The sequence below is a fragment of the Vombatus ursinus genome, unplaced genomic scaffold (genome assembly GCF_900497805.2).
Source record: "Vombatus ursinus unplaced genomic scaffold, bare-nosed wombat genome assembly UNPS02000582.1, whole genome shotgun sequence".
In the NCBI taxonomy this organism is placed as follows: domain Eukaryota; kingdom Metazoa; phylum Chordata; class Mammalia; order Diprotodontia; family Vombatidae; genus Vombatus; species Vombatus ursinus.
In genome coordinates, this window is record NW_020940360.1 from 13,461,332 (window position 1) to 13,486,916 (window position 25,585).

The 25,585-nt window shown below is 38.5% G+C and overlaps 1 protein-coding gene across 3 annotated transcripts in view; it reads right to left on the reverse strand.

Annotated features, from left to right (window-relative positions):
- The window catches only part of BACH2 (BTB domain and CNC homolog 2), a 407,704-nt gene that overhangs the window by 148,616 nt on the left and 233,503 nt on the right, over positions 1–25,585 (reverse strand). Inside the window, exon 3 of one of the 3 annotated variants that reach the window (XM_027856841.1) lies at positions 21,382–21,531. The exons of the other annotated variants lie outside the window; for them this stretch is intronic. The gene's annotated coding sequence lies outside the window, so the exon portion shown is untranslated. The remainder of the gene's footprint in view (positions 1–21,381; positions 21,532–25,585) is intronic. 3 annotated transcript variants of the gene reach the window in all.

The window sequence follows — 25,585 nt, forward strand, 5'->3', positions numbered from 1 at the left end:
AGAGAGAGAGAGAGAGAGAGAGAGAGAGAGAGAGAGAGAGAGAGAGATGCAGCACTGGCACCAGTACTAGGATTTGGGCAAAGGTTTTTTAATGCAGGTTTTCAAATACTTGAACATTTGATAGATAAACTCTAAATCACTTTAAAAGGCACATCTCTGTCACCTAACAGCCTTATACTTTCTCCTTTTCCTGAGGGGTCACATTTCAATATTTATCACAACAGGAAAACTGAGGTGTCACCTGAGACCCTGGTGCAAGATGACAAAGAAATCTTTGAATTTTTCTGCCACAGCACACTAGGTCAGCCTTACAGGCATTCAAGAGAAATAATCGAGATCTTGACTTAAAAACACAGTCAGTTAAAAATCTCCTTTCAAGACGATTTTCCCTGAAATGCTGCAACATCTTACAGAGATATATCGATCTATAAAACTTCATCCTGAAAAGAAGCAGAAACTACACCTAAATGGTTTGGGAGAACTTTCTTTTTCCCATTGAACTGAAGAAAGAAATATTAATTTGCAAGAGAATGATCTTGACAGAAATGATTTCATGTTTCAAGTGTTGGGGGATGGGGAGAGAAAAGAACACATTTCTTAAAGTACAGTATTTTGGTAAATTACAGTGCATGTATTTTATGTATTTTACCCAAATGAATGCATTTTAGCTCTCCCTAGAATGGAAATTGCTTTAATGTTACATAGTGAGAGAAGTGTTTTGCTTTTTTTCTTCCTTTTTTTTAAAAGAGTGCCTTAGAAGTTAATGGATTTCTGAAGCCCATATAAATAAATCTGCCTTCCATGAGACTGGGCTTTATAAGAGAGAACTTCACAATGCTTGTGGTGTGTATTTTCTTGAATTTCATAAGAGATCTTATTGTTTAAATTCTTATATCCTTATGTCATATGTGAATAAATGGCCTTATTGTTCATCTGAACATGTCTTTATAGGAACTCTGGTTCTGGGGCTCGTACTGTTGGTTTGCATTTTTTTTTTCTTATCAAGTCAGAACAAAAGTCTCTTTTATACTCTATCATTGGGAACTCCATGCAAATGGTCATTTGGGGCAGTGGTTTGTCAGTCAAGTAATTCTGAAATGATCTAATAAGTAAATCAAGGTCTATAGGAAAAGTTTCCACCCCAGCAAACTTAAAGGTATTACATTAGTAGGGATTAATGGGACAATTCAGCACAGAAGAGAATCCATTGAAACCAAAAGATCAAGTGTCCTCGATACTCCCTTTCAGATCTGAAATGAAAATATAAGCAGTCTTTGGTGATCACAGAAGTAGTTACAGGGTAGGGTGGAGAGGAAGACTCAATCTTGGGAGATTCAGGCAGGTCTCAAAGCTTGAATTTATTGTATTTCTTAGGGAGATGAATAATCTCTAAGCAAATATTCACAATTCTTTTTGGACCTTTTTCCTCCTAAAAGGCTGTCTCTCTCCTCCCCCTCCAAACATTGTACAAGAAAAGAAATAGAACACAGCCAGACTGTTTGGTAGATAGGCAGGAACAAAGGAATCTCTATAGAATGGTGGAAGATGCCTGCATTGTACAACAAATGTGTAGAATGTGTTCTGCATCAGCTCCATTTTAGATACTGCTAAATTCTGTACCATGAGGACTGAATACAGAGGAAGTCAAGGACATGGTTTGAGAGAATGGCAATACCAAAAGCTCAGGGGAAAAAAGGATATGTTTCATATGACCTGATCGAACAAACAAACAAAAAAAACCTGCAGGTAGCTTCTTGTAGTCAAGGGGCTAATAAACAAGTTAGGCTAGAAAGAAACAATGCAAACTTCCTACACATTGTATGCACATATATTCAATTGTACTTAGTGGGAGAATGCTGTTTCATTCATGCAGCATATTGGAGCAAGATGAAAAAAAGTAGAATTCTGCAGTTTATACCAAGTTACCCTTATTTCTTCCATAAGAAAAAGTACCTGTTTTTCTTTTCAAGATGGGGGGAGGGGAGATTGTTCTCCTTAAACTTTTGCGGCCCATAGGCAGAGTTTCATTTTTTCTAACAATACCATTAAAATAAATCTTTTTAACAATGCATTTTGCTTGTAGATGCTAAACACTGTGTACACGGCCAGCAATTTATGAGAGGAGGGGGTCATCATATACAGAAGTAAGAAATACCTACTAACTTCGCTGCTAATAATGGTTTCTGTTGTCTATTCTCAAACCTGATTTCCAAGTTAAGTGGGCCTTTTAATTTTGTTGTGTTACTTTTACTTTATTTGACCAGCTATACAACTATGAGATGATCCTATGATTCCAATAATATATGTAAAAGTGCTTTTAAAAACCACAAAGAGCAAGGTACTGTTATCCATCTGAGTCTTCTATCCCAGATAGGCAGCTTAAAACCTTGCCATTTAGGATTTCACATAAATGTATCATATGTTTGTCCTGGAAGGCTGAGGAAGGAAAGTCAATTATATTCCCTGTTGCCTCTTTACTGGGGTTTTAAGTAATGTTGAGTTTAGAGTGTAAAACCTATTTAAGAAAGCCCAAAGTGATATGATTTTAGAAGTGTCTTCAGGACCACAGAGTACCTGTGCTGCCAGGAAGAAGGCATTTGCTTGCTCTGGGGTGAAAGGCTGACCCTTGAGCATCTTTTAAAGCCCTCTCTCATTTTTGTCAGCTAACAGGAGCTAAAGCTAGAATGGAGAAGCTCATTGGCATATCTTGCCCCAGACTCAAGCAGCAATATCTTTTCCTTATACTGCATATACAAAGATACAACAAATGAGGCTTTTCCTCACTTTCACTGTTAGGGGGAAAAAAAGAGTCAAAGTGATTCTTAGATGACCCCCTCCCTCCTAACAATAAGCCATCCACAATGAGTCGAATGCTGAGCAAGGGACAAAGCAGGGAACTTGCAGTCCTCCAAGCACAAAATTAAATGTTAAGTGCTGGTTCAATTCACTTTCCCTTGGGGAAAGAGGGTTATGGGAGGAAAAGAGTGATGGGAGGAGGACAGAGGTGGTTGACGTTCTTGTCAAGACAAGGTTTCACCAACAAAAACCTCTCAGAAAGAATAGTGGTGAAATTCTCCTAGTTGATGATGGCCCTTCACATCAGGAGTCAAGAATAAAAGGAAGCCTGTATTTTAATGCCTGGCATCACCCCACAACAAATAACTGGAGGGGAAAAAACCTAACTAACTCGTTTTATGAAATCAACATTAAGCCTCCTTAGGATCCAAAGTCGAGAGAGAGAGATCGAGAGATCTTTTGCTTTTCCATGTACAGATCTGTAACTTCTACAAACTAATTAGCAAAGGTGAACATAACCAAAAAAGAAACAAGAAAAAAAAAGCAAAGCATGATGGAAACCACTGATTCCTAACCCTGCAGCCAGTTGTACTGTAATATCTTCTGCTTTGTGCTGACAACCTTTTCTTTCCTCCACTCATTCAGACACAATGCCTTCAGGTCTGTCTAAGTAATGTAATTTACTGGAGTGGAATTCCCTTGATACCTTCTGCAGCACTCAGTGACAGTATCATTTATACTCTACACTGTCATGCCATGACACTGATACATCGGCTTTCATCCCTCATTCACTGCAGAGTGTGCAATTTCACCTTCTATTGTGCCCTTCTGTTGAGTGCGTGTACAAATTTACTTCATTCATCCCTAATTACAAACCTCGGCTGAAATGCTCTCATTAGATTTATATTTCTCACTCCAAATGTCAATCTTATTGAAAATTCTGGTTTTCTTGAAGATTCATCCATTAGCAATAAACTCTAAAGGCATTCCGTGACTGAGTACATTAAACCAGCAGTGCGAACATGCACTTAAAATACCATCATTAGAGTAAATCTCCATTGCTAATGTTCTGCATTATTCAACTAAAGTAATAATGAGCCAAGACTGGCCAGTAGCCTCAACGGCACATGAAAGACATAGGTTAAAATCAGCCATAATGCTGGAATAAGCACATACCATATCAGGGGGATGTGTTTCAAAACCTCAATCATTTCTTATGAAGGGGTGGGAGGGAATTACAGTCACAGCCCAATTTATCACCCTCTCCAGCCTATGATTTTTCCCAGTAACTCCAGTCTGTGGCAAAGTGCAATGAGTCACTTTTTCTATACTCAAAGACAATTCTTGTGGGGTTTTGGGGCTGCATGTATTGTAAGGAACTCTACAAGGTAACTGGAATGGATCTCTACACACTAGGTAACCAGGATAACCATTTAACCCTTTAAGTGTTTATAAACAGGGAAAGTGAAGGTAGCATTATCTAATGAGTGGAGATTTGGTTTGATTTTAATAAAAAGATATTGTTGATGTAGATGACCTGGAAAACAGCCATATGTCTAACTGACTGATAAAAAAGTCAGAAGAAATGGCACTAGTGCTGTCATCAAAAACTTCATGTTATGAGCTATGTCTGAGACTGAAAAAGGACAACTCATGAAAAGGAGAACTGGAGAGAAGTATGAAACCCAAATTTTATAAATGTGTTTCCAAAAAAGTCTTATTTTCTTATTATAATAAATTACATTGCATTGAAATGTACTTATCATAACCATTTAATATTTGCATTTCATTTGAATCTTTTTAGAATGCTGTTATTTGTCTATTATTTCTTACCAGTTTTTTGTTGAGGCTCAGATAAGATACAGGAGCTGTTTTATTGTCCAAGAAAGAAAGAGCATCCCAGAAGAGTTGAGGGACAATTTCCAGGTCATGCAGCAAGTGAAGAATAGCACATTGCCTTGAATACAGTAGGTACTTTCTCTAGATCTGTTGACTTGAAAGGAATTGAAGAGTAGAGCCTGCACTGAGCTCTGAGGCTTTTCTGTGTTGAATACAGTGGTTGCTTTTCAAAAAACAAAGCCAACTCTTCCTATCCTCTTGAATGATTGAGTGTTCAACCTATTTATTATTATGAAAAGGACCCTTCCATTGGAAGAGAGAATTATCACACTAGGAGGGCAGGAAGGAATGAATTACACCATTCCCTATGCCTGGGATGCTATGTCCCTATCTTTGTTGAACTTCACTATCCTTCAAGAAATAGCTCAAGTCTTACCTCATCTGGGAAACTTTCTCTGATCCTGCCAAGTTGGAAAACACTTCACAGATAAAGAATTCAAAGATCATCGGGACCGAGGGTTCTTAAGTTGGGGTCCTTGTTCTTTTAGAAAACATTTTTGTTACTGTTTTGAAATTGGTTTCCTTTGTAATTCTATGTATTTTATACATTTAAAAACATTCTGACAAGGGGTTCACAGACTTCACCAGACTGTCTAAGGGGTCTATGATGCAAAAAAGGTGAAAAAGATGTGATTTATACCAATCCTCTCATTTAACATGTAAGAAAACCAAACCCCAGAAAGAATAAGTGACTTCTCAAGGTCACACAGATAAAAAGCAGCAGATTGAGGATCTGAACCCAGATTCTTGGACTCCAGATCAACTGTTCTTGCTACTATACCATACTGCTTCTCAAATGTCTATTCCTCCCCTTAACCCTCACACATGGCACTTTATATGGGATCTTAATATATTTTATTTTGTACACAGTAATTGCATATTTATATATATTATGTTCCCGCTTAAAATGGGTACAGATCCTATGTCTTAATATATATCTCACATAGTACCTAGGACAGTATTTTGCACATAGTAGGTGCTTAGCAAATAGTGCACAAAGATAATCTGCAAAAAAGTATCAGCAAATGTTGCCTACTTGTCAACATCTGGTCAGCTAAAGTATTCAGCAATTTCTATAATTATAACAGATGTAATATTTTCCCTGGGGAATTGTACCTCTATGGAAGCTAATTGCTCCTGAAGTTTTGCCCATTCCCACCTGAAACATTTAAGACCTTATTTGATTACAACATTAGCTCTCTCTCTTTCATAATGTATACCAGCAGGTACTACAATTAACATGCACAGATGTTAGAATTGAAATATCCATGTTTAAATAAAAAGAAGTACAAGTGAGAAGGTAAAAATAACTGAATACGTTCAACACAGTGCTAATCTTAAAAATAAAGGTGGGTTCACATTGTGCTAATTTAATGGTACTTTATATAGCATAATAAAAATATCCCACAGACAGCATCAATAGACTGCGGAATAAATGCTCAGTATATGCCTACATGGTGCCCCCTTATTTTCTTCCCTGTGCTGACTCTAAGACTGATTTTTTTAAAACTTTGCCCACCTGGCCAATTCTTAATTTTCAAAATGACCGATGTTCACTCCCCAAAGCAAGGAGGGGAAAATCCCTCAAAGTCTCCAATGCTGTATCAAGTACAAAGCCCAAACTCAACGTGGTTCACACACTTAAAAGAGAAATGAGTTTTGCAGTCTCTGTGCTAGTTCCAGAGATTTCATCAACACACCCCTGAATGACTGCTGTTTGACTCATCCATTTCACAAATTACATCAAACTGAAAGGCTTGTAGCACACGAAGATTCTCTCATTCTTTGGAAATGCCACAGCTATTCAGCTTGTGGAAAGAGGGACAGCACCAGTGCTGGAAGAAAATTATAAATTTCCCTGTGAACACTGCCATGGTCTCTCTTCAGTGTTTCTTCTGGCCACAAACTGACAAGCTCTCACTTAATGTGGTTACAGTAGGTTTAGCAGTTTGATGAAGGTAAGTTTTAACTTGGTTACCTGGCCCACAAGCATATGTGGACACCTAGAAATGATACTGAGCCAGCACTCAATAGCTCATTCATCCCTGCAGCCTCATGTAAGCAGCGTAGTTTTTCATTTCAGTGGGGAAACCTTTTATTGCTGTTTCATGAGTTTACAAGGAACAGATTTCTAACAAAAGGCAGGAAGATAGACATTCTGGTGCAGTATTTCAAGCCATGTAATTACTTTAAAAAACTCCCCAGTCATTCTGTACTTTTTACCCCTTACCGATAATTGAATAATCTTACTTTCCTTCATCTTTCTAGCACCACAATTTGTTTGTTCAGGAGCTATACATCCCTCCTCCCCTAATCCCACCCAAGAAGGGGAAAATGCTGATAAACTATCACATGCAGACAAACAGTGCAAAAATCTGGCTGGCTTTCGTGATTTAAACAAAGACACATTTCTTTCCCAAAGTGCTACTTACCAGACAGATGCAAAGATGTGGGCAAGTCCGTCATCAGAACTAAGAGAATGGCTGTGCTTGAGCCACATATTCTGAGTTGTATGAATTTTATTTTTAGCTGTGCACAAAGGGCAATAAATGGAAAATCTTATTCTAACCACTACTTTTCTGGGCCACCCACACTTTTCTCCACCTACTGCACAAGTTCACAAATGTAAAAAAAAAATCCAGGCCATGGTGCATCCTAAGGAGGGATGCAAAGAGGCACTGAAATGTGACATTTTCCCAGTTGTGTGTGTGCTTTCATTCTCAACTGTAGACAGCAAGAGACACAATGAAAGCAATACAGACAGGTCTAGCTGTTTGTGGACATTTTCATTGCCATTTCATATATAGATAAGTGGATTCCAGTTAGAACTTGGCAAGTTATGTATGATCTTAAACAGATCAAATTCCACGTTCTCTGATCACAGACAGACATTTTGTTTAACAACCTTAGATGGCAAAGGCAGACATGAACGTAGCTCAGGAACACCTTTTCATACATTTAGTAAAAAAAGAAAAAAACACATCTAAGTCATCTAGATAAGCAAGATAAAAAATCCTTCACACTCATGAAGTAGAATCAGAAATAGCTAAATTTCCCCCAAAAGAAAGATTTCTATTGAGAAGTTTCTCTTCAACCCCAATACTTAAGTCAATACCATTGATGTGAACCTCCTTTGTATGTAACTTTGTAGTCGTTTTGTACAACAGTGTTCAGAACTTAATAAGGAACAGAATCGTTTTGCCAACTTCTTTCATACTTGACCTATCTGTTTGCCTTCTACACACTTCCCTCTAACACAACCATCAGTTTAACAAGCGAACCACTAAGTGAATTGACTCTATTTTTAGAGAAGGCTACCATGAGAACAGATCAGATTTTTTTTAAAAATGAATTTTTCTGAGGTTTTTTTCCCCCTTGAGGCACAGTTTAGAGATGATAGCCTATTTTTGCTCATCATCTCATTTTCTCAAAAAGTTATTAGGCTTCTGAAACACCAATTAAAATGCTTGTACCTCAGAATCCTCTGCAAATCACAACAACAAACATGGACAGCAAGTGGTTAATGTTTAAAAGTCATTTCCACAAAAATAATTAAGACACAAAAGGCAACATCTCATCTTTACCTGTGCTGGCTCATTATCCGCAAACTAGAGGAAATGTCTCATCATCCACTGGTAATTAACACAAAGCCTCACAGGACTACTAGCTTCTCCCAGTGTCTTGTGGCTTATGAAGCACTGATGAAATGAACAAGGAAAAAAAACTTTTTGGGTGACAGTCCAGTACCGTCAGAACTTCTGGTATGCGTTGTAAAAACATGGGTTAAGTATTATGAAAAAGTGGGTCATACATGACTGAGATACAACCACACCGCCCCCAAATCAGACTCAGAATGACTATGCTATGACAAGGGAGGGAGGGATTTAAACAGTAGCGAAAGCAAAACTTTAATGTGGTGAGGAGTGTTTTAGTTTTTACTGGTTTAGGTTAGAGAAAGTTAATTTCAATGCCAACTACAAAGCCAACAATCTTTCAGTGTCTTCTTGCAATTATATGAAAAGTATTAGTTGTTAATGTAATGGGAAATTTAGGTACAATGTAATAAACATCTCTACGAATAGTGTTCGAGATCAAATGACACATTCTGCTACTGAGTTGAATATACTGACTCAGTCCAGTTGCGCTGACACATGAGGACTAAAGATTTTAAGTAAAAAGGGCCACCATTTGCATTAGCATCTTGTCCTCAGAAGAGAAGCATCACAGCATTTCTATATAACAACTGGAACCAGCAGGTTTAAAAATTTTGATGGACTCTATCAATACACCTAACAACTGCTTGTAGAAAGAATGCAAACTGATCTGTTTTATCATGTGGACAATGAAATACAGCAGGAAACAGAGCTGCAAATTCTTCCAAATGGAAGCGCTCTCAATCATCGAAGAATTTTTAACCAGTGTCATACTCAATATTATGGATAACAATGGCAGAAGTTTTGGGGTGTCATAATCCCACAACAGGTACACAACTTTCTGACACATCTCCCTTAAGAATCTCTGTATTTTTGCGGGGGGGGGGGGTCTGGTTGGTTCTTCCACATACTCCTTTTCTCAATCTGTTTTTAAAAAGCTTTAGGCAAATAATGAGTTCAAAATAAAAAGTAGGACCCAGCAGTACAGGGCCTCCCTTATCCCCTTAATGGGTGAGAGACCGAAGGAGAGGGAAAGAAAAGGAAGGAGAGAGGAGACAGGGAGAGAAGAGACGGAAAGAGGAAGGGGGAGAGGACAAATGGAGACAGGAGAGAAGGAGAGAGAGTCTTCTGTATGAAAAGCAGATGAGTCATTCTAGGACAGCAAAAGCCTTAGGTATTAAGAGTCTCAAGTAGAAAAGCATGCAAAAAGAAATGGAAGAGAAACTTCTTTGGAGAGTAGAAAAAAATAAGGAGAAAAAAAGCTGTCCATGTCATAGTGCTGAAAAGGATAGGTCCCAGTCCAATCTTGCTATGACATTCAGAGGACTGAGGGGTCCTCCTAATGTTCTGGAAATTGTTGTAACGGGGGAAGGGAACACTATTTATAATGAGCCTACTATGTGTCAGGCACTGTGCTAAGAACTTCAGAAATGTCATCTTGCTTGAAATAAGCAAGTCATCTGGTATGTCTTGAAAATCTTTTGTTCATATGGTGATATTTTTTATTGCACACTGTTAACTGGTATGATGATAAATAGGATATTCTGGTTTCTCAAACATTCTATCATCCTGTACCAGGGGTTCTTCACCTTTTTTTGGTGTCATGGACCCACATGGTGGTCTGGTGAAGCCTATGGATCCACTCTGAAGATTTTTTAAAAATTCATGATTGAAAACAATGCTAAATTTCAGTGGATTTAGCTTGGGAATAACAAAGATGTAAAATAAGATGTGATTAAAAAAAACCACTCATGTTCATAGATACTCAGAAATCTATCCACAGACTCCTTGGTAAGGAGATCTCTGGACCCAACATTGAAAACCCCTACCCCATAAAGATCACTGATAACTGATTCATATATTTAGACCTGGAACGGATCCCAGAGGCTTTTTAGTACAACCTTGTTATTTCATAGATTAAGAAACTGAGGCCCATAGGGATAAAGTTACTTGCCTAATGTTATAGGCAGCAAATGTCAGAGCTGGATTTGAATTGGGTCCTCTGACTCCAAATCCAGTACTCTACAACAAAAATATTAACCCTAAAATCATATGAAACATAGTTCAATATATCTTTGATCAATTAGTAGACCCCTTAGGATCCTATAGTGCTTGAAGGTCACCACTACAAACACCAGTAACACTATATGGGGAAATGAGAAAGTATTACTTACTAGAGATTTCCAGTGGACAAAATGGCTAGAAAAAATAGAATTATACAAAAGTAGTATCTACATAAAATCTAACTGACAATCTTCTCAGCCACTCAGACTTGCAACCTAAGCGACATCCTCATTTCCTCACTCTGTCTCACCTCCCAAATCGAATCTGTTTCAAAGGCCTGTTGATTTTATCTTTGTAACATCTGTTGGATAAACTCCCTTCTCTCCTTGGACTTTGCTGTTCCTTGCACCAGACATTCCATCTCTGGACTCCAGGTATTTTCACTACGCCTAAAATACTCTCTTCCTTATCTCCCCCTCCTGGATTTTTTCAAGTCCCAGCTAAAATACTGTATTTTACAAGAAGCTTTTTCTGATCCCCCTTAATGCTAATGCCTCTCCTCTATTGATTATGTCCAATTTATTTTGTACATATCTTGTTTGTGCATAGTTGTTTACATGTTATCTTTTCCCATTAGACTGTGAGCTCCTAGAGAGCAGGCAATGTTTTCTGCCTTTCTTTGTATCCTCCGTTCTTAGCACAGTGACTGGCACAAAGTAGGCACTTAATAAATGCTTATTGACTGACTGAAGAGAACAAAGTAAACATAGATCAAAGTGTTATAAGATGATATCTATGTGTCATTTTTAAAAAATGCAGCTGACTTATGAGATATTATTAGTCAATAGACATTACATAGAGATTTGGATAGACTTTGACTTTATTATTGGTAATAATTTTACAACATATCCATGTGGATTCCTATTAAAGTGGTGCATATTAAGATAGTGTGATACTGTGCTGCCCAGAGCAAAGGCTACTGGCAACATTTATGTTGGAAGTAAATAGTTTCTATATTCCTACAAGGGCTGCTGGGATTGAGAGACCCCTGTTGTCTCCTGAACCTCTGGAAAGAATACCTCTGAGCTAATGGGCAGGAAGACTCTCCATCCAACCTCTCATTCTGCTCAGATATGCCGTGAAATCTGACTCAAAATGTCAATTCACTCCTGGCAACTTTCCCAAACTAAGCCACTCATTTAGGAAAGAGTGCCACCACCACTCATTTGTGTCAATTATTCAGTCGACTTTTGATGACCCATTTGAGGGTAGATTATCTGATGCATGGATTTTAGGTCTATGATCATAGATCAAAAGATTCAGAGATGGAAGGGACCCCGGAGGTCACTTAATTTAAGCCCCTCATTTTGCATGAGCCTCAGAGACATAAGACAATTTACTCGATGCCACTTGAGTGCTACATGGCAGAGCCTGGATTCAAACCAGGTTCTCTAATTTCAAATCCAGGCTTCTTTCCACTCTTCCACACTGACATTATCTCAAATTATTCTCCTTTTGTTACTCAGCACCCTTCAAGCACAGTGGTATCAGACTCAGATGGAAGCAGGGGGACACTAAACTATAATTGCATATTGACTTAGTTTTAAAATAGAATATTATCTATGCTTTATTGCATTTTTATTTATTTTGTTAAATATTTCCCAATTACATTTTAATCTGGTTTAAGCTGCATTCGGGAGTGTTGTGGGCCACATGTGTGACACTTTTGTTTTAGGCCACCTGGGCTATTACCGTATGTTCAAGGAATGCAAACTAATTTTGTGTCCAAAATATAATTATGAAAACAATCCAATTAATATACCCACAGGTGAATTTCAAAGTAAAACAATTTATTCTGGATAATCCATGTCACTGCTTCTTTCCAGTAATGCAAATAATTGAGACTCAACCCTATATTCGACTATTTTATATGCTAAATTCAAAATACAAATACATAAGATACCTTTTGGAGCTTTTCCAAAACCTACAAGCAAATCTGAAACTTAACATCTGGCATGAGGTTACAGGTACCTCAGGATAAAGAGGAGAGCCAAGATTTCATGAATGGTGGTAAAAGTTTCCCAAGGAACATAAAAATAAATTATGTATCTTTTTATATGAAAAGCCCCATTTTGAGAATATTTCTAGGATATAACATTAAACACAGCAAAATCTCATTTGACTAAAATATCTGAGAAACTGGATGCTTTTTCTGATCAAAGAGTATTAGGAAAATTCTTTTTGTTGAAAATGATTCTAAAGTCTTTATAAGCCACTGCCTTAGGGTAATATGGGAAAATATTTAACTGTTTTTTGATGATTTAAAGGTCATCATTCTGAATATTAATTGTATGTGATCTGAACACACTCTGGAAGTTTCTCTTTCATAGTCCCTTTTTTAAAAAAAGCAACAAAAATATTGATAGCTTTTTCTTTTATACTTAACATCTTTCTTCTAAAAGAAAATTGGAAACCAGGAGGGTGGTCAATCAGGCTACTCGAGAGTTCTTGAGGTAGCATAGTTATTGTCTTTGTATCTTTCTGGTACCCTTGACTACGCCCATCCCCTCCCCTCCATCCCCTTCTAGTCAATATAGTAAGTTTATAAGTAGCCAGTATAAAGTAGCAATAGCAGGAAGTAAGATTGAGAAGGGGAACTTAGAAGTCCTGTAAAAACTGTCCCAAAGATCAAAGGAGCATAACTTATAAATTGTTTCATACGTTAACCAAAAATCACATTCCAGTAATATCTGCTGAATCAAGGGAAGCCATCTAGGCTTTCCTGTAAGGGCCTTTTGGTCCTATGATATGTAAATCTCAGATAAGTTTCAGAAATCTGCAGGAAGACTGGCAGAATACCAAATGGCATTTGATAACTTTGAGATGATGTGGATATGTTAACTTCAAAGTTTTATCGACAACATTGAGATGATTTTGATATGTTAATGAACTCAAGATGGCATGGATAAGAATCTGATCTCCCCTCAAACCCTATAAAAACAAGATCCAAACTCCTGCCCCCCTGAGCACTCTTTCATCTCCTAAGGCTCCATGCTGTTTAAATGCTCCCAAATCGAATCCATTGTTATGTGAGTGATTCTCCCAGCCTTTCCCCCTCCCCAACCCCTTCCCCACACTGCTTGCTTTCCTCCATCACTCCATCCCCATCCTCCCACCATCTGCCTCTGTACCCCTGTCAGGGTGCTGGTTTTTTTAATTTTTCTGGGAGTAGGTCTCTCTGCATCAAGACCCTTCCTACACCAGTTCTTCCTTTACTCAGCTGTCAAATTGATCTTCCTAAAGTGTAACTCTGACTATATCATTTTTCCTCCATCCCACTATTAAATAAACTCCCATGAGTGCCAATTTAGGACCTTTAGGATCAAATATAAAATTCTCTGGCTTGTAAATTCTCTTGGCTTCACCCTTCCTCTGCAGTTTTCTCCCACCTTACTCCCTTCCATGTACTTTGAGATCCAGTGACACTGGCCTCTTTGCTCTTCCTCAAATAAGATACTCCATCTCCTGACCCCAGGAATTTTCACTTTCACCTATGCCTCTTTCCTCATTGCTGCCTCCTGGCTTCCTTATTTTCCTTCAAGTTTCAGCTAAAATCCAATCTTCTGTGAGAAGCCTTTCCTGATCTTCCTTAATGCTAGTGCCTTCCCTCAATCGACGATGTCAAATTTATCCAGCATACATTCTGTCTGTGCATAGTTGTCTGCATGCTGTCTTCACCATTAGACTGTGAGCTCCTTGACAACAGGGACTGTTTTTTGCCTTTTTTTAAATCTCCACTGCTTAGGACAGGCCTGGCACATAGTAGGAGCTTAATAAATGCTTGCTGACTTGTTTTTGAATCAGAGATTCTCAAAATTAGAAGGTTCCCCCGAGGTCACTGAGTCCAACCTTGCTGGATTCCAAGCCCAACTGGAAAAGACAATCTTCTCCACAGCAACCCTCACAAGGGATCGTTCAGCCATTGCTTGAAGGCCTCCATTGAGAGATAGCCCATTATCTCCTGAAGGGACCTAATGAACTTTGGCAGTGCTCTGCTTGTTGGGAAGGTTGTTTTTTTTTTTTTTTTTTAAAAATAGCAAACCTAAATTTGTCTCTTTGGAACTTCTTCCATTCCTCCTAGTTATGTCCTCTGGCATCAAGCAGAGTATATCTAATACCTTTTCCACATGATGGCCCTTCAAACATTTGAAAAGGGTTATTGTGTCCCTACTAATTCTCTTCTTGACACTAAACATGCCTTCGGTTTCTCCTCAGGTGGAATGAAATTGAGGCTCTTCTACCATTTTAGCTGTTTTCCTTTGGAGGCTCTCCAACTCAACAATATCCTTTCTAAAATATGATGCCCAGACCTGAACCCAAAAGGGCGGATGTAGTCTTATCGAACTATCCCCCCTCCTTAGTCTTGGCCATCATGCCTCTCAATGTGCCCATGACTGTATTAGCTTATTTGGCTTCCTAATCCTGTTAACTCAAAATAAGCATGCAGTTCACTTAAAACCACCAGATGTTTTCAACCAAATGCCATCTATCCACAAATTCCACATCTTGTACTTGTGAAGTTGATTTAAACCCAAGTATAAGACTTTACATTTATCAGTATCAAATTCCATTTTGTTAGACTGAGTCCTGTGCACTAGCCTGTTGAGCTCCTTTTGTATCCTGATTCTGTTATATTAACTGTCACTCTTGGCTTCATGTCAAATTTGATAAGGATGCAATCTACAGATTTAGCCAAATCCTATATAAAATGCTAATTGGTACAAGGCTAAGCACAGATCTTTCAGCTACATGAGTAGAAACTTCTAAGCTGACCTCACACTATTAATGGCAATTTTTTTTGATCTGCACACCTGACCTTTTCCAAATTCAACTAATCTCCTATGGTGGAGTTCACATCTCTACATTCTTTCCACAAGAATACCATGGGAAGGAGGAAGGGACTAAGTATCTAAGCACCTATTATGGGCCAGGCCAGGGGTGGGAAACCTGAGGCCTCAGAGGCCACTTGTGGCCCTGTAAGTCCTCAAGTGTTGCTCTTTGACTGAATCCAAACTTCACAGAACAAACCCCCTTAATAAAAGGATTTGTTCTGCAAAACTCAGTCAAAAGGCCATATGCAAGGACCTAAAGGGCCATATGTGGTCTCCAGGCTGCAGGTTCCCCACCCTTGGGCCAGGCACTGTGCTAAGCACTTTTACAAATATTAATTCATTTGATCCTCACAACAACTTTGAGAAGCAGGTACTAACATTACCCACATTTTACAGTTGAGGAAATTGAGGCAAACAGAGGTTAAATGACTTGCCCAGGGTCATACAACTAAGTAAATGTCTGAAGCTGGATTTGAACTCAGGTCTTCCAGCCCAGTGCTCTATTCACTGTGCAACCTAGCTGCTTCTAGAAAAGCAGTCAAATGAGAGACATTGTCAAATGCTCTCCTATAATCTAAGTAAACTATATACCTTCAGTGTGCCAATTTGTTTATCCTAAAATTTATTTACTCTGCTCTGCTCAGGTTTACCTTTTTTTTTTTAAAGGAGCCCACATATTTAGGCAGCTTAGGCATAGGCGGGTAGGTACCTGGGACATATTTGTGAGAGAATGCTGTGAAAGGCAGACTTACAATCAGAAGTCCTGTGTCAGAATCCTAATGCTGGGGAAGGAAGAACAGTAAGTTCTGGACCTTCACCAAAGATCTTCTTACTTGGCCTTCTTTATCTACTCAGAACTTCAGGCTCCACCTTTTACACTCCAGAAGGACAACACATCTGAGGGGTAGTAGCTATAGTGGTACTAAATGGCATACAAAATCTTTTCGCTTTAGGTTGGCCCAAGATGCCTTTCCTCAGCAGAGCTGAGAGCATGGAAAACTTCTCTCCAAGCAGGATCACAGTACCCAGAATTCTGAATGGTTTGTTTTTGACCCCAGGTGGCCTTGATTCTCTCGTCCTTCAGTAAGTGACAGCAGCTGACTAATTTACTATTAGAAAACTTCCTAGTATTCTTGACTCTGTGCCAAGACCATATTTCCTGGCCCCTCAACCCTCATCCTCCCATTTTAAGTATTTGTCAAAGGTGGTTCAAATAAAGTCTCTTGCCTTCCTCAACCTTTACTTTAGATAAAACTTGTTGAACTTTACATGAAGCTGATTGCTGAGCATTCAACTCAAGTGCTGCGTATTGGCTTGGGGCAGCCAGGTGGCCCAGCTGGGCCTGGAGTCAGGAAGATTTCTCTTGTGAGTTCAAATCTGGCCTGACACTTACTAGCTGTGTGATCCTGGGCTTCCCTATTTCCTCATCTGTAAAGCTGGAGAAGAGAATGGCAAACCACTCCAGTATCTTTGTCAAGAAAACACTAAATGGGATCATGAAGAGTTGGATATGACTGAGAAACAACTCAAAAAAAAGTTCAAACTCCTTTATCTGGTATTCAAGGCCCTTAATATTCTGATATTTTCCTTTCATTTTTCTTTCCTTCCTTCCTTTTCTTCTCTCTTCTTTCCTTCCATGTACTCTATGCTATAGGCAAACCTGACCACTTTCTATCCCCCAAATATGCCCTGCATTCTTCCATTTCCATTCTTTTGTTCATTCTGTTCTCTATGCTTAGAATGTCCTTTCTCTCCCTGTCTGGTGAATTCCTAATCAATCTTTTTTTAAAATCATTAACTTATTTTTACTTTTCAACATTCACTTCCATAAGATTTAGAGTTTTAAGTTTTCTGCGCATCCCTATCCTACCTCCTCCCCAAGAGGGCATGCAATCTGATACAGGCTCTACTTACACAGTCATATTAAGCATATTTTCACATTAGTCATGATGTAAAGAAGAATTAGAACAAATTAAAATGAAAATTCCTCTCAAAGAGGTACCACAAGAAAGAAGAAATAAAACTAAACAACAAAAGAAAAGGAGATCAAATAGTATGCTTCCATATGCATTCAGGTTCCATAGTTCTTTCTCTGGATGTGGATAGCAATTTTCATCATGAATCTTTTGGAGTTGTCTTGGATCCTTGCATTGCTAAGAAGAGTTAAGTCTCTCAAAGTCAGTCATCACACAATGAGGCTGTTACCGTGTACAATGTTCTCCTGGTTCTGCTCATTTCACTCAACATCAGCTGATATGTCTTTCCAGATTTTTCTGAAGTCTGCCTGCTCATTATTTCTTATAGCACAGTAGTATTCCATTACATTCACAGACCACAACTTGTTCAGCCATTTCCCAATTGATGATTTCCAATTTCCAATACTTTGTTACCACAAAAAGAGTTGCTATAAATATATTTGCACATGTGGGTCCTTTTCCCCTTTTTATGATCTCTTTGGGATACAGACCTAGAAGTGGTATTGCTGGGTCAAAGGGTATGCACAATTTTATAGTTCTTTGGGTATAGTTTCAAATTGCTCTCCAGAATGCTTAGGTCAGTTCACAACTCCACCAACAATGCATTAGTGTTCCAATTTTCCCACATCTTTTCCAACATTTATCATTTTCCTGTTTTGTCATATGAGCCAATCTGATAGGTGTGATATGGTACCTCAGATTTGTTTTGATTTGCATTTTTCTAATCCATAGTGATTTAGAGCATTTTTCATATGGCTATAGATAACTTTAATTTCTTCCTCTGAAAAGAGCCTGTTTATATCCTTTGACCATTTACCATTCTTTAATGATCTACTCAAATTCCACCTCTTCTAGGAAGCCTTTCCTGATTTGCCTAATTGATGACAATTCTTCCCATCTCTCAGATCTCATAAGCACTTTGCTTTGCATTCTGTAATCCATTTATTATGCAATGTGTACAACACTGTATATTACAATTATACAAATATTTCTGTCTTACCTGCTTACTAGACTATAAACTCCATGACATCATAGGGTCTCTTGTCTTACCTAAAAATTTTATCTCCTTAGTAGGTGGTACCCACAGGGAAGTGCTAATTGAATTAATGAAATGAATTACGAGATAATTTTTTACAAAGTAGTGCCTAGCACATAGTAGGTGCTATATAAATGCTTATTTCTTCCCCTGCTTCCCTTATGGCAGTACATTGAAAGAGCACCCTATGAACATGTTACTCCTCATGTCACTGAATTACCTATCACATTTTCCTTAAGTATGAACTGAATTTGTCTGGACAAGGACTGGAGACTGGTATCTCTTGTGGTGGCAGAGCCTTCCTTTGCTGTTTCATTACATCTCCCTCAAAGCCAGCACAGAAGGATCCACTCCTATAGATGTTTAGTCTGACTTGGATGTGACTGAACTGAGGGGTCCACTACTAGCGTCCAGTCTGGGTGACAGCGGATAACTTCTTCTGGGCTTGTAAGCGACACCAGGTTGTGGCTGAGAGCTTGGAAATTCAGCACATCAATCCTGTTATTGTAATTTTCCACTGAGGCACTCAGACACTCTCACCTAGGGATACCCAGTGAGAAAGCAACAGAACCAGGCTCCCTGCCATATTTCTTAGAGGGTCTGAAGTTCTGACTGACTCATAGAGTCACCATCTAGCTTTCTTTCTTTACAGACAGCAGAAACAGAACAGACTGATATCACGGGTCATTTGTGATTTGCTCCTGGGGAGCAGGAGGGCTTGGATCTACCTCTAAGACTTATTACTCCCTAGAGAACCTTGGGCAAATCACTCAATCTCCATGGTTCTCAGTTTGCTCAGTACAGTGCCTGGCACATAGTAGGCACCTAATAAATGTTTATTGACTGACTCATCTGTAAAATGACGTGGTTGGGCTACAGGGCCTCCAAGGTCCTCTATGATCCTACAAAGGCATTTCAAGGTTAAGATGGTACCTGCATTGATATCCTGAAAACAAAGCCTTTTGAGTCTCTGGATCAGCCATCAGCTTTTGTCTCATTTCTCTGATTTCATGATTTCTGTTTTAGCATAAGTATTCAAATCTATTTCTTATCTGTGTGAACAGAATAATATGTGGCTGCTCAGAGTTTATCTAGGGGAACAAGTTTCTCTTTATGGGGGTTGGCAGAATGCAAAACTTTCAATACATGTTTGCAAGTGCTATTTGGACAAGAGATTTATTTTGAACCTGACAGCTTCAGGAATCTCCACATATCTACTTGACTTTAAAATGACTGGCTTGATCATAGTCAAGTAATGAAAAGGAAGAGAAGAGAAGGGAATAAACATTATGGTGCCTACTATATGGCAGGTACTATGCTAAAAAGCATTACAAATATCATTCTCATTTGACCCTCGCAAGAACTCTGTGAAGCAGGCACTATTATGATCCTTATTTTACAGTCGAGGAAACTTAGGCAGGCAGAGGTTAAGTGATTTGCTCAGTATCACACAGTATATATCTGAGACTGAATATCAACATAGGTCTTCCTGACTTCAAGCCAAGTGCTCCATCCACTGTACCACCAACTGCTTCTAATAATAATGATCACAGTGTATTTTTTAGGCAAAGGTGACTAGGCATTTCCCAAACTTTTGCTAATTAATAATATTATACCATGTTAATAGGGACAATGAATTTCCAGGTGAACAAACTCCCTCTACCAATGCAAGTCAGTTAGTACCTTCTCTGCAACTTAAGTCTTTTTTTTTCAACTTAATAGTCTTAGAGAAGTTAAATGACTTGTCCACGGTGACACAACCAGTATTAGGTGAAGGCCAGACTTGAATCCTCTCTGTTTCTTATACCATTCTGTCTTACTACATTTATACCCAACTTAATTCAGTGAACTAAAGACAGGAGGTCATCGTCTGTCTTCTAGCAAAGACTCAAGTACTTAATACATTTTGGTATTTCACCAAAACTTTGAAACAGAGAGGTGGCATCTGTCTCCTACCTATACTAGAGAAGTATGATAACCTTTCCAAGTGGCTTTAACATCCACTATTATATCTTGTAAAGAAGTCCAGGGGCAGCTAGGTGGTGCAGTGGATAGAGCTCTAGCCTTGGAGTCAGGAGGACTTGACTTCAAATACGACCTCAGACACATAACACTTACTAGCTGTGTGACTCTGCGCAAGTCACTTAACCCCAATTGCCTCAGCAAAAACAAAAAGTCGTCCCGAAACTTTTTGGTGTGTGAGTGGGTACACAGACACGAAGACAATACACACAGATCATTGTTGTTGTTTTTAAAATATATTTTAACTGACTCATTCTATACTTTCAGTAGGCTGGCATGGATTCACTTGCTCTGGTCAAAAAAACAAATGTCTAATTCCAAAACTTACATAATATCATTTTCATCCTTAAAATAGATGCGTACTGAAAGCACAAAGAAAACATAAAGAGCTGTACCTTCCTGCTAGAATTAAAAATACAAGTGCGTCTCGCTTTGCATGACATATGAGCTCCTGAAAAAAGTTACACGTACATCCAACCTCTATAAAACAAAATCATATTTCAAACGCAATAGGAAAGAGGAATCGATCCTATGGTGAATCTTTTGTAAAGCAAATAAGTACCTCTGCATCAACTACTTAGGATAAATCTGGATTTTCTCTCTTGAGCTTAGTTAAAACTGAGTACCCCTACAGAATAGTCTATTGCAGCCAGCATAGAATTAAGTGGAGTTTTGCATGTGAAAGTAATGAAGGAAAATTATAGCAACTGTGGGGTGGACTTAATAAACATGCAGGTTGTCACTGTTTCAACCAAATCTTGAAGGTGCTTCCAGAGTTAAATCTTTTTTATTACGGGCGCGAAGTGGGGTTGAGATATGAGCTGCTGTGCCATAGATATTGCTACAAATCTCTTCAAAGAGATGCAAAGCACAGAAACAGAAGAGATTTCTCCTTTTGTGATCCATATTTCCAATCATATTGGAGTTAAAGGAACCATAAACTACATAGTCTTTTTCTCTCTCTCTCCTAAATTAAAGCTCTTAGAATACGTTCGTTAAAATGCATTGTGGGCTTTTATTATTTTTTTTCTCATTGCCAGAGGAAGCATTCTTATGCTTTCTTTTATTTAGTTTTCAAAAAAGAAACTGGAAAAAAAACTTACATGTAATTTTTCTAGGTCCTGTGCTGGCTTAAAGTCTTATGATGCAGGGAACTGGATGAATGGAGAAATGAGAAGGCTACAGCAATCCATTCAGACATGGACCCCCAAAGCTTTGTGGCGCAAACTGATGATGAATCAATGCATCTCCACCTAATTGGGGAGGGAAAAATCACTGATTAGCAGAATGAAACCTTCTCTCATTTCCCCCGTTCACATGTGTGGTATTTTAACCAGCTCAAAGTCAGTCAAACTAGAGCCTCAGTTAAAAACAATATTAATAATTCACATTTATACAGTCCTTTAGAGAAGCAGCATGGTGGTATAGTGGATAGGAAGCTGGACTTGCAGTTAGGGCATTCTTAGTTCAAACCCTGTCTCAGACCACTTATAAGCTGTGTGACCATGGCAAATTAACAACCTTTCTGAGGCTCTGACAGCCCTCTAAGGCTTACTTCCTAAGGGTTCTCTTTGCACTGAGGCAATAACAGATCCTTAATTTATTAATATAACACTTTCTGGTTTCTTAACAACAACCCTGTAAGGAACATACAGTGGGTAGAATATTATGATCCCCATCTATATAGGATGAGGAAACAGGCTCTGAAAGGTTAAGTGACTTGTTCATGATCATGTGGATTCTGAGTGTTTGGGGGCTAGTTTTTAATGAGATTACAAAATCTGAGGGAAGTTTCTAAAGAAGCTTCCATCATCCAAGTAAGTACTCACTAGAAGCTAGCAGAAGCATCAGAGAAATAGAATGTCTGAACAGTTAAGGTGTTCCATCCTTTGTGACTTTAAGTGCTAACTCTTAGCAAGTCTGAATAGCTCCTGGTGAAAAAGGTGCGTGATGCCATAAGAAGAAAAAAGTCAGAGGGCATAACTCAAAGGATTATCTCTTCTCTGATTCTGTTTTAAATCTCAGAACTGACTTCTTTCTGTTCAATGTTCTCATTTTAAAGAGTCCCACTATAAAATACTCCCAGAGCCAATTATAAACAGGTGACCCACAGACAATAAGCTAAAAATGACAACCCTTTCATTTTTCAGTTACAACCTTTTCATTCTATTCTAATATTGTCAAATTTAACTTAAATGTCTTTAAAGGGTTTGATGGCTTGAATTTGTTCTCTGCTCTTCAATCCTGAAGAGTTCCAGGATAGAGTCAAGTGCAAGTTGGCATGACTTTTTTTCCTACCTCAACTTACTTAATGGTAATGGAAATCAAGATGATTGAAATTCAAATAATTATACTTATGTAGCACTTATAAACTATACTGAGTAAATAGTGAATAATGGACTTGGAATCAGAGGGAATAGGTTCAAATCCTGCCCCTGCCACTTACTATTTATGTGACTTTTAATAAAAAACTTAAATCTTTCTGGGCCTCTGTTTCCTTACCAATAAAATTTGAGGCCAGCCTCAGGTTTACTCTAGAAGAATGTTTTTCTGTAATATATGTGATAGGAAAGAAAAAGTCTAATTAGACTTCTTTTATGTTAAATTCTTTATGCAGAGAGTACCTTGCAGATGAATACTAAAGTTTTGTCTAGCAAGGCAGGCTAAAGATGATAATCGTACTGAACTTGTGATTTTATTGATATAGGGAATTTTCCCAATGAAGAAACTCTCTTCACTGAAGTAGATCAGCAACTGCTCTGCAATTTATAGTCTTAGAAAGCTAACTGTAGCCTTGAGAGTTTGAGAAACTTGCCAAGGGTCACACAAGTCAGGATGTATTCGTGGTCTGTACTTAAAATCAGCTCTTTCTGATTCCAAGGTCAGCCCTTTATCCCTTATGTCATGCTGCTCCTCAAAAAATACAATGAAGAGTTGAAAACAAGACCTAATTAAATTCAACAAATATTGAGGATTCCCATGTTCTAGAGATGGAGCTAAGTGCTATAAGGGATGTAACAATGAGTGAGATATTCCCATATCCTTCCGTGAAACTGAAAATGTCTAAATCTTTTTACCCTGGACCACTCTATCCTTTACATCCTGAGGGCAGTAACTCTCATGGGTTCACTTGGAAAGTTTATGGATATGAAAAACAGGGAAGAAAGAGAGGGAGAGATGTTACTTCATAAGTAACCTATTATAGAAAACAAAACTGGAGAATTGCATGAGAGGTATGAACAAAGTGTTATGAGAGAGAAGAGGGAGGGTCAGTTCTCATAAAGGGGTCCAAGGCATGCTTCTAGGAAGAGGGCATTTGGATTTCAATAGGAAGAGATGTTGGAGGAAAGTCATTTGGTGTTTAAGAAAAAGAATGAACAAAAGCTTGTTGAATGAACAAAGGTTGGAAAATAGGGTCATGTATTTAGGGTGGATTTGGTATAAAAAAAAAAACAAAATAACAAAACTGCTATTAACTACTGCCTATCTGTGGACCAGAATTTGGGAAATAATATTATAAAGGTAATTGGACCTGGGTTCAGAAGACTTGAGATCCCATTCTTCAATGTAATTAACCTTATGACCTTGGCCAAGTCACTTCCTAACCTCTCTGATCCTCAGTTTCTTCATCTGTAAATGAGAAGGTTTGATTAGATGAGTTCTAAGGTTCCTTCCAACTCTAAATCTTACTATTCTCTCCTAGCTTTTACTTGGGCTACTGAGTTGTAAACCATAAAACTCCATATATGTGAGTTATCATCATTATCAACAATAGCAGTACTAGTAACAATAATGATGCTAAACACAGTACTGTACTAACAGTACTACAGAATCTAAGTGCCATGTGAACAATATTTCTTGGGAAAAATGTATTCAGAATTCTGATTTGGGATGTCAGGTTTAAGTCTCTCTCCACTGCAAGTGATCCACAGAGGTTCTAGCAAAGTGGATAGGAGGGCTGGATGCTTTCCAATGAATTGAGAGAGTGGCTTCAGGAGTGAGGGCCAGGGCTTCTTAGCTCTAGTATGACTCCCAGATTGACACCTTTCCTTCCTTTAGCTGGTCACTGTCACTGGACTCACCTACTTTCCTCTTTACTATCCTCTATTCCCCTAAGTTAACCTTCCTCTTCTGGGAAGCCTAGAGACTAAAAAAATGTCTTACAGTTTTTCCCCTATAACAGAAACAACCATATAAGACCTCTGGGGTTTTCTAAGGTTTTTCAAATTTGTTAACAATAAGAAACAGAGAACCACTAAACAAACAACTCTGAAAAAGTTATCCCCATTCCCTTTTCACTTGGCATTCCTAGGGAAAGACAGAAGACACAAAGGCGATACAGGTGAGTATCTGGAAAAAAGCTCGAGTGAGATTTATCTACTGCCCAAAGAAAGCTCTAGGGTTAATCCTGCTGATTCTGGGTGTTTTGTTCCAGAACGAGAAAGGGAAATGGCATGAATTGAGGTGAGACAGGAAGGTGAGTTCCTGTAGTCATCTGGCTGGGAGAGTTATCCCCTGGCCACTTTTTGTCTTAAAAGGGGTGTGTGTGTGTGTGTGTGTGTGTGTGTGTGTGTGTGTACGTACACATATAGTTGGTCAAGGTCTACCTGTATATAAAATAACTTATCAAAACACCAGCCCCAGTACTGGCTGCTTTTGCTTACCTGGCAATTAAAATATCTGCACAGAAAATAGTGATTTCTAAAGTACTTCACAAGTCTGTTCTCAAGACAAGGCATAAAGTTATACAAAGTTTCATTTTTGCCATTGAATTGTTTAATAAACAAATACAGCTAAGGTATTTTCAGGTTAGGGTGCCCCCCACCCAAATCAGCAGACTATCCAAACTTAAGAAGTCCATACTACTGAGGTTTTATTATATATGAAGGATTTTCACAGAGAACACGGTAACCAGCTCTATAACCACTGAGGATAGGTCGAGGAGAAATGAGATGAATGTAAATCTCCTATCAAGCCATGGTGCCTTTACAAAATGTGCACATTGAGCCACCTCCTAAATCAGAATGGGTCAAACATGGATACACCTCACTAGGGAGTGTATGTGTGACACTACTTGCTTACAAGTTTTCTTTACAGCAGAAAGGAAGAGGAGGCAGAAAAATGACCATGACAGGGATCTTCTATTCAACCTCACACATGCTTTAAGCACCTACTATTTGTAGAATGGGGCAGCTAGGGAGTACAATGGAGAGAGGGCTGGGTCTGAAGTCAGGAAGACCCGAGTTCAAATGTGACCTCAGATACTTAACTGTGTGACCCTGGACAAGTCACTAAACCCTATTTGCC